General features: G+C 46.2%; 1 protein-coding gene across 3 annotated transcripts in view; it reads right to left on the bottom strand.

Moving 5' to 3' along the window:
* The window catches only part of FEZ1 (fasciculation and elongation protein zeta 1), a 464287-nt gene extending 451497 nt beyond the window's left edge, over positions 1-12790 (bottom strand). For 2 of the 3 annotated variants that reach the window (XM_086957154.1, XM_086957156.1), the window contains exon 1: positions 12710-12790. The gene's annotated coding sequence lies outside the window, so the exon portion shown is untranslated. The other variant, XM_086957155.1, reaches the window with a different exon arrangement.
* Positions 12791-13203: the final 413 nt, after the last annotated feature.

Here is a 13203-nt window from a genome sequence, read left to right as displayed (position 1 = left end):
ATTCACTGAAAAAAACCATAGGTTATAGACCATATATAGTTAGGAATTTGCATTTACAAAACCTTGAAAATTCACTGAAAAAAACATAGGTTAGAGACCATATATAGTTAGCTGGACATTTTATTGACAAAAAACCAATGAAATTCCATATATAGTTAGTTGCACTAACTATATATCGCGCACCCGCAATCCACTGCTGATGATGTCACATATTACATCATTCATGACATGGTCAGTGACATCACTGATGACATCACTGATGACATCTCAAATGACATCACTGATGACATCACTGATGACATCTCAAATGACATCAGTGATGACATCATGACACACCAATACCAGTTACTACATACGCACTCACTGATTCCTACGTCTACACACACATTCACTCATTCACCCATACAATCACTCATACATACAGTCACTCATTATTACACTATCATATGCACTCATACACCTATGCAGACACTCACACACTGCCACTCATCCATGGAGTTACTCACACACCTAGTCAGTCCTGTAAAGAATCAATCACACTTCCATTTCCTCATCTATACAGTTAAACACAGAACACCATACTTCAGTGACATCACTGATGACATCACTGATGACATCTCAAATGACATCACTGATGACATCTCAAATGACATCACTGATGACATCATGACACACCAATACCAGTTACTACATACGCACTCACTGATTCCTACGTCTACACACACATTCACTCATTCACCCATACAATCACTCATACATACAGTCACTCATTATTACAACACTATCATATGCACTCATACACCTAGTCAGTCCTGTGAAGAATCAATCACACTTCGATTTCCTCATCTATACAGTTAAACACAGAACACCATACTTTTCACACATATACTAACACATACTTACTCTCTTATACAATCACTGATACAAGTACACATTGATATGCACAGAGTCACACACCTCCCAGCCAGCCACACACACACTCAGTCTTCCATACATCCACTCATTCTTCAATATGTAAAACATATTTAAACTTTACAAAAACACACAGACACTAGATGATGTCATCAGTGATGTCATTTGAGATGTCATCAGTGATGTCATCAGTGATGTCATTTGAGATGTCATCAGTGATGTCATCAGTGATGTCACTGACCATGTCATGAATGATGTAATATGTGACATCATCAGCAGTGGATTGCGGGTGCGCGATATATAGTTAGTGCAACTAACTATATATGGAATTTCATTGGTTTTTTGTCAATAAAATGTCCAGCTAACTATATATGGTCTCTAACCTATGTTTTTTTCAGTGAATTTTCAAGGTTTTGTAAATGCAAATTCCTAACTATATATGGTCTATAACCTATGGTTTTTTTCAGTGAATATATATATATATATATATATATATATATACATAGACACACACACACAAAGTGCATATACTTACCTGTAACATACTTACATTTACAAACACAACTTTGATCACACATATGCCTTTACTAATCATGCTAAAAGGACGCGCTGAAAGGAATGGGGGACTCGCTGCCCACTGCTTCTTGTTTTCCTGGCATAAACACCCTGGCTGGAGCATAAGCCCCAGGCTATGAACTATTATCAGCCAAAAGCACACCCCACAGCAGCCCTTGGGGCCACCATCCACCCTGGTGGGACCACAAGTACCAGGGTGCAACAGGAGGCAACACTATCTCCACCCCCATTGCCACAGCTGCCATAGGTGAGGGGGAGGTGCTACCACCACTCTACAAAGAGCAGCCTCATTCACTGTGGCGCGGGACGCACTGAAAGGAAAGGAAGACTTGCTACCCACTGTTTCTTGTTTTCCCAGCATAAACACCCTAACAGGAGCATAAGCCCAGGGCTACAAAATATTACCAGCCAAAAGCACACCCCACAGCAGCCCTTGGGGCCACCATCTACCCTGGTGGGACCACAAGTCCCAGGGTGCAACCGGAGGCAACACCATCTCCGCCCCCATTTCCACAGCTGCCACAGAAGAAGGGGAGAAGCTACCACCGCTCTACAAAGAGCAATTTCACACACAGCGGAGAGGGTCGAGCTGAAAGGAAAGGGGGACTCGCTGCCCACTGCTTCTTGTTTTCCCGGCATAAACACCCTGAGAGGAGCATAAGCCAAGGGCTACAAACCATTGCCAGCCAAAAGCACACCCCACAGCAGCCTTTGGGGCCACCTTCCACCCTGGTGGGACCACAAGTCCCAGGGTGCAACAGGATGCAACACCATCTCCACCCCAATTGCCACAGCTGCCACAGGTGAGGGGGGGAGCTACCACCACTCTACAAAGAGCAGCCTCACTCACCGCGGTGCGTGATGTGTGCGGGCCACGCCCAGGCAAAGCCGGGGTCAAGGGCAGGCCCGTCATTGCCAGGAAGAGGCACGGCAGGGCCATCCCTCTTGGCTTTTAGAATCTAGCTGAGTCCACCTGGTAAGACTCTCTACACGGACTTTTACAGTCTGTTGATGATTTATTCCAGACTGATATTCTGCTGTTCGGCGGTGACCATTTGGTACTTATTTGTTTGCGGCACTTGGTGGCATCACTTTAACTTTAGCAGGAGGATTTTTTGCCATTTCCCAACAGAAAAGTTTTTGTTATGTTCTGTATGGGGCATTAGTGGAGCCGTTTTTTTTTTACTTTCTTTTTTTTGGGTGACTATTGCTTTATTGATTCTCACTTTTAATTACCACGCTGTGGTGTTGGAATACGGTTTAGCTGATTTGTTTGCACCTTCCTCCTGTTTTATGTTTTATCTTTTTATCAAGGTTTATTTAGAGGGGGAGTAACCACTCTAATTTCTAGTGACTTGATCATGGGAAAGCGTGATTGTGTTCCTAAGAAACATCCTAAAGTCCCCATTCCTCCACCTTTACCCCAAACCTCAAAAGACAGGATGCTCCAGAGGGCTATAGGTGTGGTAACGACTGAAATTGCGTTGACGGAGTGTCGCCTGTCTTTAACTTCGGATATTTCTTGGACGTGCCTGAGTCACTTCCCCCAAGCTATAACATCTGGATCTACACCTAGCTTAATGGAAGCTATGATAGGACCAATAGAGTCCCTTCCACCCTCACCTCAAGGACTCCCATAGAACTTAGCATCTGTGATGGTGGAATATCTACTAGGTCATCTAGAAATAGAGGTGGTAAAGTAGGTGATGGGGTGGTGAAGTCAGTAAATGTTAGAAATGATAAGGGTGGTACAACTACTAAAGCACCTAAAAATGGGAGTCGCAAAACATGTCTAGGGGCAGGTGCCAAGAGAAAGAGAATGCCTGAGCTTACTCCTAGTAGAGAGGAACCTCCTGCCTCTAGGAGAGCGATTGAAAATTCCACTAATCATGAAACGGTTCTAGATTGTCCTATCTGGGTAGGGAAGATGATAGTGGACCTAGAGGAACAATTGAGAGTAACTGTTAACCAGGCGCTGGCCCTCCTATTAAACCTTCTAGGTACTGGCCACTTAAGCGGCCCCAGTAGTCAGGCAACCTGCATTGTTAGTACCGCCTCTGCTATAGGGACAAGGGTTGATTGTAGTTCCCAGATTGACAAGGTAAGGCACCCCTTTACGGGCAATTTGGGTCTTTTAGAGGTGGCACACACTAATGGGCTAAAGGTTGTTGGTGGAGCTGCTAGTGGGGTGGGAAATTCCAATCCAAACTCAGTCGAGTCCCCAATGGGGCACCCAGAAGTTTTAGGTATTCCATTGGCCCAAGAGAGGAGGGCTGGAACTGGACTATAGAGCTCCTCTAATATGAATGAGTCTCTTAATCTTTTTTTTAATAAGGAGATTCTAACTAGAAGCAGACTTGCCCATTTAGAGTGTGGGGCGGGACGGATTAGTGTGAACCCTGTAGAGGTAAAAGGCAGTGGACAGGGATCACCAATACAACCAACAATTAATTTGCCCCTGCTTCACTTCCTTATGTTGTCATATTGACTGGTGTACATAAGCTTAAAAAAGGACAGAAGGAAACTCAGTTTGATCTCAAGAACAAGTGTCTTTTTGGTTGGTTAGGCACAAGCAGTTTTCCTACAACAGGGCAGGAGAAATAATAATGGTCCGTAGGTGAAAGAGGTCTCCCAATTAGAAATTCAGAGGGGAGATATAGTCCATTTTGGGAGCCGTGGGCTGGTACTTAACCCACCAGCCCCTTATCCTTCTGACTCCTTAACTTTCATTCTTGGAAGGTTTGAAACCCCAGGGAGTAAACCTGGAGGGGACATCTTGGCCCTGTCGGCCCCAGCAAACCATAATCTTAACAATAGTAATCCTCAGTGTAGCAACTCAAACTCTGCCCAAAGGTTGAAGGTCCTATCCTGGAACATTGCCAGAATTAAAAACAAGCTTCATTCCCCTGATGGGGAGAAATTTTTGGGTGAATTTGAGGTGTGTAGGCTTCAGGAAACCTGGGCAAGGGAAGAGGTTGTGAGGATGGATGTTGCAACGTATAATGTGATGGCCTCCTCAGGGGGAAGAGGTAGGCCCTCTACGGGATTCGCAACCTGGGTTGCTACCCATTTGAATTGCACTGTTGAACAGCTGGACACTCTGTTCGATGATGTTCAGTGCACAGCACTCACGTTCTCCTCGAATAATAGAGTTGCTTTTATCAACATCACCTCTCGCCCGGTAAGCATTACCCAGGAATCCTCCACCATAAACACACTAAACTCATTTATAGATGCAGCCCCCCTGAATCTAAAGTTGGTTATAGGGAGAGATTTTAACTGCCAATTTGAGCCTCTTTCTGCTTCCACTGATATTTCATTTAGTGATGAGGATAGCTTGTGGTTAATTCCTGACCCCCAGATCCCCCCGTTAAGGCTTGGACCCAGCTGGTACTCCAGATTAATGCGGTTCTCCTAGCACACTCTTTGAGAGCATGCAATGGTCGTACCAAGTCGGATCAGACAGGGAAGTTAACTTTTAATAGAACAGGACTAACCTCCATCTTGGGCTACATTCTAGTGGAGACAAGGTTATGGCAGTGGGTTGTTGACTTTGCTGTCTTACCGAGACATGATAGTGATCATCATGCCTTGATGCTGGAGATGGAGCTCCCAGGTCTTTATAATCCTCTGGCCTCTGGTTCTTCTCCAGCTAATAACTAAAAACTCACTAATAATAGAAGGAGAATTAGATGAGGCACAATGAAGCAGTCTTCGGACAAGGTAGCTGCATTATATTTGTCAATTATTTTGCCACTTTCAGCTCTGGAGGAAACTGTTAGAGCCCCAGTTTCTGCTGAATCCACTGCTAGAATTGAGGTAATGTATGCCGCACTTACTAACAGCCTGACTAATATTTTTAACCCTTTGGTCCATTCCAAGTCTAACAAGGGTGTCAAACTAACTTGGTTTGATGACACCTGCCGTAAGGCAAAGGGAAGTCTTATAAAAGCCATTAAAAGCCAGGACTGACCCTTAATTAAACAACTGAGGGCCCACTACTGAGCTAGTGTCAAGACAGCAAAAAAGAACTGAGAACAGGATAGATGGGTTGCCATTAGAGCAGAATTATCCAATAGGGACATGAAATTGTTCTGGTCCTTAGTGAGTGCAAGTAGCTGCGATAGGAAGCCAGCCCTAGAGTTTAATATTGCTGCAGTTGTTTGGAAATCTCATTTCCAGGGCCTATAGTCTATTGGGGCAGCCCTGGAATTGAATGTTGATCCATCAGATGCAGCTATAGGGATATGTTATGAAGTGGGCTTTGAGATTACATTACAAGACGTTTTTAATGCAATTGGGAAGCTTCCTCTTGAGAAAGCCCCAGGACTAGATAAGTTTCCTGGGGACTTTTTTCGGGACAGGCCAAACATTTGGGGACCTTATTTGTGTGAAATTTTTAATGCCTTTTTGAGGGGTACGAAGGTGCTGGATTCTTGGCTTGGGGCTGAAATGTTCCCTGTCTACAAGAAGGGTTCTCCCCTCTTGCCGATTAATTATAGACCAATCAGCCTGATAGACGTTACCCAGAAATTATTTGCCAGAATCCTCTTTGAGCGCCTCCATGTTTGGATGGAGGACGGTGGAATACTGAGCGCGTATCAGGCTGGTTTTTGGAAAAATATGTCTACCATTGATCAAATTCTTAGACTTCAGTTGTTATATTGGAAGACGGTGTCAGTGGAGGGTGGCAGTCTCTACCTGATATTGTCTTTGATCATTCTCCTCCACACAGGTAACTTTGCCCAAGTTAGTCATGCGAAGCATGAGGAATCGACACCTCGTTTCCCAGTTGATAGAGGTGTAAGGCAGGGGTGCGTGTTAGCCCTAACCCTGTTTTGCCTTTTTGTTAATGCTCTGGTGGCCCAACTTAATGAGGTAGTGGACAACGATGCCCCCAAGTTGGTGCATGGTATGGTCCCAGCAATGATGTTTGCGGATGACACTTTGATGTTATCCAAGTCTCCTATGGGCATTCGACGGATATTAGATAGTTTTGCATTATTTTGCAAAAACAGGGGGCTGAAGATAAATACAGCTAAAACCAAATTTATGGTATTTAATCCAGCAAAAACATTGTGCCCAAAGCCCTCCTTAAATGCCACCCTATTACAGAGGGTGTCTGTTTTTTATTATCTTGGTGTCGCGCTGTCTGAATCATTTGAATGGGGACCTCAATTAGTCAAGGCAGGTCTCAGGCTTGCCCAGACGGTGGGGGGGACTTATAACAACTTATAGGAACTCATCTCATGTACGGCCTAGTCCTGTGGTTGAGATTTATCGGGTACAAGTTAGGAGTGTCATAATGCATGGGGCTGAACTTTGGGGTCATAGTCCCACTGCTGGTTTGTCAAGGATAGAAAACAGATTTATGAGACAGTTGTTGGGCTTACAGTTGAGCTCACCCCTTATACCACTACATCTAGATCTGGGCATTAGACCTATTGCAGATGAGGTCGGGTTGAGGTCACTAACTTTTTGGTGTAGACTGTGGGTGACCCCGGAGCTAGCAGATTACCAGTCTGAGCTAAATGGGATAATGGGTCTCCCGGGGGTAGCTAACCTACCATGGCTTTTATACACAAAAAATGCATCACTAAGGATTGGTATCACCGACTTGTGGAGCAATCCCAAGGTGGCGTGTTTGACAATCTCACGTCTAGGATTGGTAAGAGCCTCCTGATCGGCTAAACTTGCAGACACCCAGGGGAATCCCAATCTTGGTCACTTAACGGTTGATTTTCTTAATTTTATAACTGACTATTTTATAGAGCCATTTTTAGATGTCATTTAACTCAATGTGGCAATGAAGCTGTATATTCAGTTTAAAACAGGAACTTTGCCATTGCATGCTTTCACTAATAAATGGCAGAAAGTTCCTCCTCTCGGATGCCCCGCTTGTACCTGTTCAGATGAGACGTTATCCATGTTTTATTTTTTTGCTCAGGCTCTACAAAGGCTAGACAGTGCTGGATTGAACCGCTTTGTAGAAATCTAGGGTGTAATCAATGTTTAGAGGCATTCAGAATTTTACGAACTGACACACACCCACCTAATGTGTTTACTGTGTCCCGTTTTTTTAATTCAATGTGGCAGAGTCGAAGGGGATTCTTAAGATTATCATTGTAGGTAGTAATCTCCTCCACTGAGCATTGGTTCGTATTTTACCATTATCATGTTTAAAGTCTCTCTTGATGTTTTTAGCTGTTCCTATTGTTTTAACCCTTTCGCTGCGGCGGCTATTCCGCCGCAGCGCTAAAGGGGCGGGGCGGCCGCGCGGCCGCCGCATGCTGGTGACAGAACCGCTCCGTCACCAGCTACAGTTGAGCTGTGCTGGTGACGGAGCGGTTCCGTCATGACCCGCCCCGCTCATTAAACCTGCCTCGCAGGCGCGAAATCAGCGCCGCGCAGGCGCGGCGACCAGGCCATGACGGAACCGCTCCGTCATCAGCACAGCTCAACTGTAGCTGATGACGGAGCGGTTCCGTCATCAGCAGGGGAGGGGTTAAACTAATAACAATGTATTATTGTATTACTCTTTTCCCATTGGTGGTACAGACAGTTAATTGATCGAATTTAAAAAAAAGTTTTAAATAGTCTTTTTCACTATTTGTATTGTTTACTTTTTATGGTCTGTAATGACCGAAATAAAGTTTTTGGAATTGCTATTACAATGAAATTTGTGTAAAGGTAAATGCGTGATAAAAGTTTGCGTTGTAATGGCAATGCATTGTAATGGCATATGTGTTGTGATAACCGCGTTGTAATGGCATGCGTTATAACATCATACATTCTAAAAGCACTCCCATCTTTGCCTTGATGGCTTTCACTCTCAGCCCATAACCATAACTAAACAACATCAGTACAAAACACACCCTTGCTAAGCCAAGAACCAACTCCTATTCACCTCTCAGACTAGTAAGGCAATTATGTGTAAATGAGGCAGTTATTTTGAAAAACAAATATATGTAGTTGTATCATAGCACTTCAATCAATCAATCAAATAGGCTTTATTCGATTTATATAAATCATAAAAGCGCAGAATACATATTCACACCATAAAGCACCTAGGAAAATATTATAATCTAAAAAAATACTCTTATAAATAAACATGACAGCAACCACCCCCCTAATTAATTTGATTTCACAAGGACAATTCATTGCATTTATATGCCAGTCCCCCTCACCCATATCTCTTTCTGATTACAAGTGATCCTTTAATGAAGGTAAAAACTGAACAGCAGGTACCCATTGAATCCAAAGACAATAAAAACCTATAACCTTCTAAATGAGAACAAGGACATAAAGGTTTTAAAATTGGGAGCAAGTATCTAGGTCTGAGAGACTTGTACAGTGGACAAAAGAGGATAAGGTGCAAGGTACTCTGTAATGTAAAATTATCACTAGGACAGAGGCATAAGGTATAAGACCAAGTAAATTGCTGGACGTAAACTACCAAAAAATGAATCAATGAAAGGGAAAATCTAGTCAAATAAAACCTATGTTGAGAATTCTTCAAATAGATCAAGTAGGAGCAAGGAAGATTAAACGAAACGGTTAAATCTAAACTACGCACTGATTTTAACTGCTCCACTGCGCAACCATGAAGGGAATTCACTCGACTTGTGTAAGCATTTTTATTATAGTTTATGCTTTACTGTATATTTATTCCTAGACTCATGCACCCTTCTACTCACACCTGCAAATTCCTCTCTACACCCACAGTCATCTGTCCATTCACCTCTTTACTCATACCTATCCTGCCATGCACTCAACTATTTATTCTTTCAGTCTCACAAATCTACCCACACCTATGCATCCATCCCGTGGGTAACGAAACTTGAGAGGGCCCCCCTGTGAAGTACATGGAGGGGGCCCCCTATGCTCTGGACCCAGTCAGGAGCTCTTAGGCCAGGGGCCCGTCAACCCCGTGCACAGTGCCAGAAGAGGCCCCCTGAAGCTCAGGCCCCCAAGCCCCACAGGGGCTGTGGGGGCTATTGTTACGCCACTGCATCCAGCCACCCAACCCCATTTGTTCCCATTAACCTTCATCCAAGTGCATATCCATCCACCCACACTCATGCAATCACCAATCAAATCACTACCAACCATTTATCCACCCAGCTTTGCCACAACACTCACCCATCCATTGACTTGCTTACCATTGTTTCCACTCCCAGCTACACAATCATCTATTCATCTGTATATATTACCACACCCATCAATGCCTCCAGGCATTTTACCAACATCCAGGAGAGTGGGATCACACTGCCTCACATCCCAGCACTCGATTTGCTCCAGTGCTTCATGGTAAATGCAGTGCATGATAACACTTACTTCCGTAGTAGTCCTTAATTTTTCACCCTTGTTTGGTGCAGCCTGTGCTGTATAACTCCTTCTTTACCATGCACGCTCTTGCTCTCCGGAAATGCCTGACGAGGACAAGTGCCGGTCCCCAAAAAAGAGTGCCTGTGGCTCCCACAGGCACGAACCGACAGAAGCACAGGGAAAGTATGATTTGTCTAGGATCAAAAAGTTTTGTAAAATTGGAGAGCTGGAATTAAAAAGGAATACTGCCTGCTCCAAAGGCTAGTACTTTACTGTTATTGTACATTTTGTGACTAAACCATGAGAATAGGCACTGTCTACCCAGCCTCCCACTCAGGAACAATCTTTTCAGATTGTTTTTTTAATTCACACACTACAAACAGCTTTTAGATTGAGTCAACATTCTCCCAATCTTGGATACTTTCAAAGGGTCATTATATTACCCTCCGTCTTCCCCTAACACGCTGAATGCTTGCATCTGGTGTTGTCATTCTGTCCCTCAGACAGACATTTTCGCATTTCTGTCTACTTCTATTCGCTTTCTCTTTCACGCTCTTTCCCTTTCACAACTCACCCCTCTTCTCCTTCTGTTCCTCCTACACTTTTTCTTTATTCACAATTCTCTCCTGTTTACCTTGTGACATTTTCCTCTCTACTACGTCTCTAGTCTTACAGTCTCTCCTCTATCCATGAATATTTACCCCATACTATTCCCTCACTCGTCTCGTCAGCTCCTTCACCCTTTCCTTTTGAAATTCCAATCTTCTTAAACTATGCCTCTCGTCTTTCTTCCTTTGTTCCAGTATTTCATTTCCCATTTCTCCTAACTCTACACCTATTTTCCTCCACTTCCAATGACCCACTCCTTCCAGTTCCCACTTTATATATTCTCTTCTCTTTTGCTTATCCCTTCCTGTCTCCTACTTCTTTTTCGGTGATTCTCCTCTCTCTACTCTTTTCTGTCTCTTCCCTCCCACACCTTGCTGTTCGTTTCTCTCTGCCCTCCCTTCTCTCTCTCTCCTCGTCTTCTTCCTATCGCTTTCTTTTTTGTCCCCCCCCCCCCCCCCCCCCCGCACCTTCTTTTTCCGTCCATGTAGCCTTCACGAGGCTGCTCTCGTTCACCATACTGGTGAGGGGAAGGCTGAAGCACTGACCTCCCGTTGACTGTGGGAGAAAACACAGGGCGCAGGCCCACGAGGACCAGTGAGGATGCCCACACCCCCCTGTCATCACGCTGGTAGGGGAAGCCCAGAGCACGGCAGGCAGGGCGAAAACCTGCTCTTCGTAGACAGACACGGGGGGGGGGGGGGGGGGGGGGGGGGATAACAACAAAACACCCAAATCAACAACGGAGGTTCTGAGTGAGGCTTGGGCTAAGGGAAGGCTCTGACATGACGAAGATGCGTGTGCTGTGAACGCTACTTAATGGCGGGGCGTCATTTTATTAGCATCAGATTAAAAGATGTGGACGAGAGGATAATCCTTGAGTAGCTGTCGGTATCCGAGGCTAAGAAAGGATCAGACAATGGCTGAGATAATACCACGTCCAGCCTCCGCACAGAGCCCAGCCGTGAGTGAGGGGGCGGGAGGAGCCGTATCACTCACTACCCCTCTCAGCAGAAGACGACCCATTGCAGCAACAGCCTGGGGGGCTGCCACCCCTCTACCACGAGCGGGAGGGGAAGCCTATTACCCCACTGGGCAGAAGCCGAGCAGTTGCATGGGGAATGAATGGGCGCTGTCGTCTCCGGTAGAAACAACCGTGGCACGGGCAGAGGGCATTCGGACCATCCGGTCTGGAAACCAGTTCGCAGTCAAACAAACACCTGACCTAGGTACTGCAATTCACCAGCAGTCACTACTCCTGCGTTCACGGTGCACGCATACACGGGGCATGGAGCTCAGCCTCAGGCACAGTCCATGTTCAGAGCAGCTAGACCCTTGAATCCCTATGCACGAATATAGCCCTAACACGGTGGATCAGTCAAACCTCTCGACTCTTGCGGGGCAGGATAAACTACGCCCTACATCTCAGCTTCATTACAACCTAGTATCCGCTGTGAGTGTGATGGTAGCAGGTGCCAGACCGGCGACCCCTGTTACAGGGGTCTCCATCCTTCGCTGTGTGCTTCCCTGACCGCTGGTCGGAAGTAGGAACTGCAGACGAGGGCTTAGAATGCCTTAGCGACATGAAAGATGCGGTAAGTAAGCGCTTTGATGTGACCCCACGGTGGCAAACCACGTCATAGAAATCACCGAAACAAGAAACCTGACTACGCCATCCACATATATGGGATCTGCGGAGGGGCTGGAAGCAGAAGCACTCGAGAACGTACAGTACAAGAAAGTCTCTTGTTACCCTGACTCTGTGATGGAGGGATGAAGATGAGAGCCCCTGCCAACCTCGCCTCAACCTTCCCCGTCTGTCCCCCCCGACCCTTTCCACCTGAGCCGCATGCTTTTTCAAGCCACCATATTCATGATGCCCGGGCTCGGTCCCAAAAGCCCTGCCGATGGTGCCCAGCGCGATTCAAGAGCCCCCGCCCCTCCTCCCACCCTCGCAGAGCCATGCCTCCCGGGGGCTGCAGCCCCAGCTATCTCAGCCGTACTCCTAAACCATCGAACGCACAATCCTGCCACCGCCGCACGCATTTGTCCTGCTACATTAGCCATCGCTATCATAACCACCACCGAGCACTGCTGCGCCAGATCTCCCCTGACCCTTCCACCATAGCCTGCTGCTGCAGCTAGCGTTTTCATTCGCCCTTCCACTTACGCCATCAGACCCTGCCCTGCTGACACTGCATCGCATCTTCAATCCGTGGGACCATTCCCCAGAGCAGCAGCCTCCCTTAACCCTCCCGGTCCAGCATAGCCTCGCCCTGCCACCTACCATGAACAGCTCCAGCGCTGGGCTCCCTCTCCCATTCTCTCCGAGCTCTGGCTCCGTCAGAGAGGAGCTGGGGGCGCGGCCCGCCTCCACTGCTCATGAATATTTATCGCTGCGAAGTCAGTGCTCGCAGGAGGGAGGTGCGCCTGCAGGGCAGGCAGAGGCAGCAGCAACGAGTAGATGCATTTTTATACAGCGCGTTCCTGCCGGTGGGATGGTCCCTGAACACTTATGAAATGTGGGCGCCCTTGACTGTCTGGGAATCTCGTTTACCCAAGTCAAAGTGGCCACTCAGAGTCATTAATACACCCCAATCAAGCAAGCTGAGATAAGGAAGACCACATTACCTCCTGTTAATGATAAAGCACTGGAACCGGCCATATACCGAGTGTTTGCCTAGCCTAGTGAGGTTTTAACGGAGCCCATGAACTGTGACATCCGTATGGTGCTGGGCTGTAGCCCCAGAAGTAAAACCAGAACTGTACTTCTTCTGCCCT

Source organism: Lissotriton vulgaris, chromosome 2_1 (assembly GCF_964263255.1).
Source record: "Lissotriton vulgaris chromosome 2_1, aLisVul1.2, whole genome shotgun sequence".
Taxonomy (NCBI): Eukaryota; Metazoa; Chordata; class Amphibia; order Caudata; family Salamandridae; genus Lissotriton; species Lissotriton vulgaris.
This window is presented reverse-complemented; position numbering and strand designations above follow the sequence as displayed.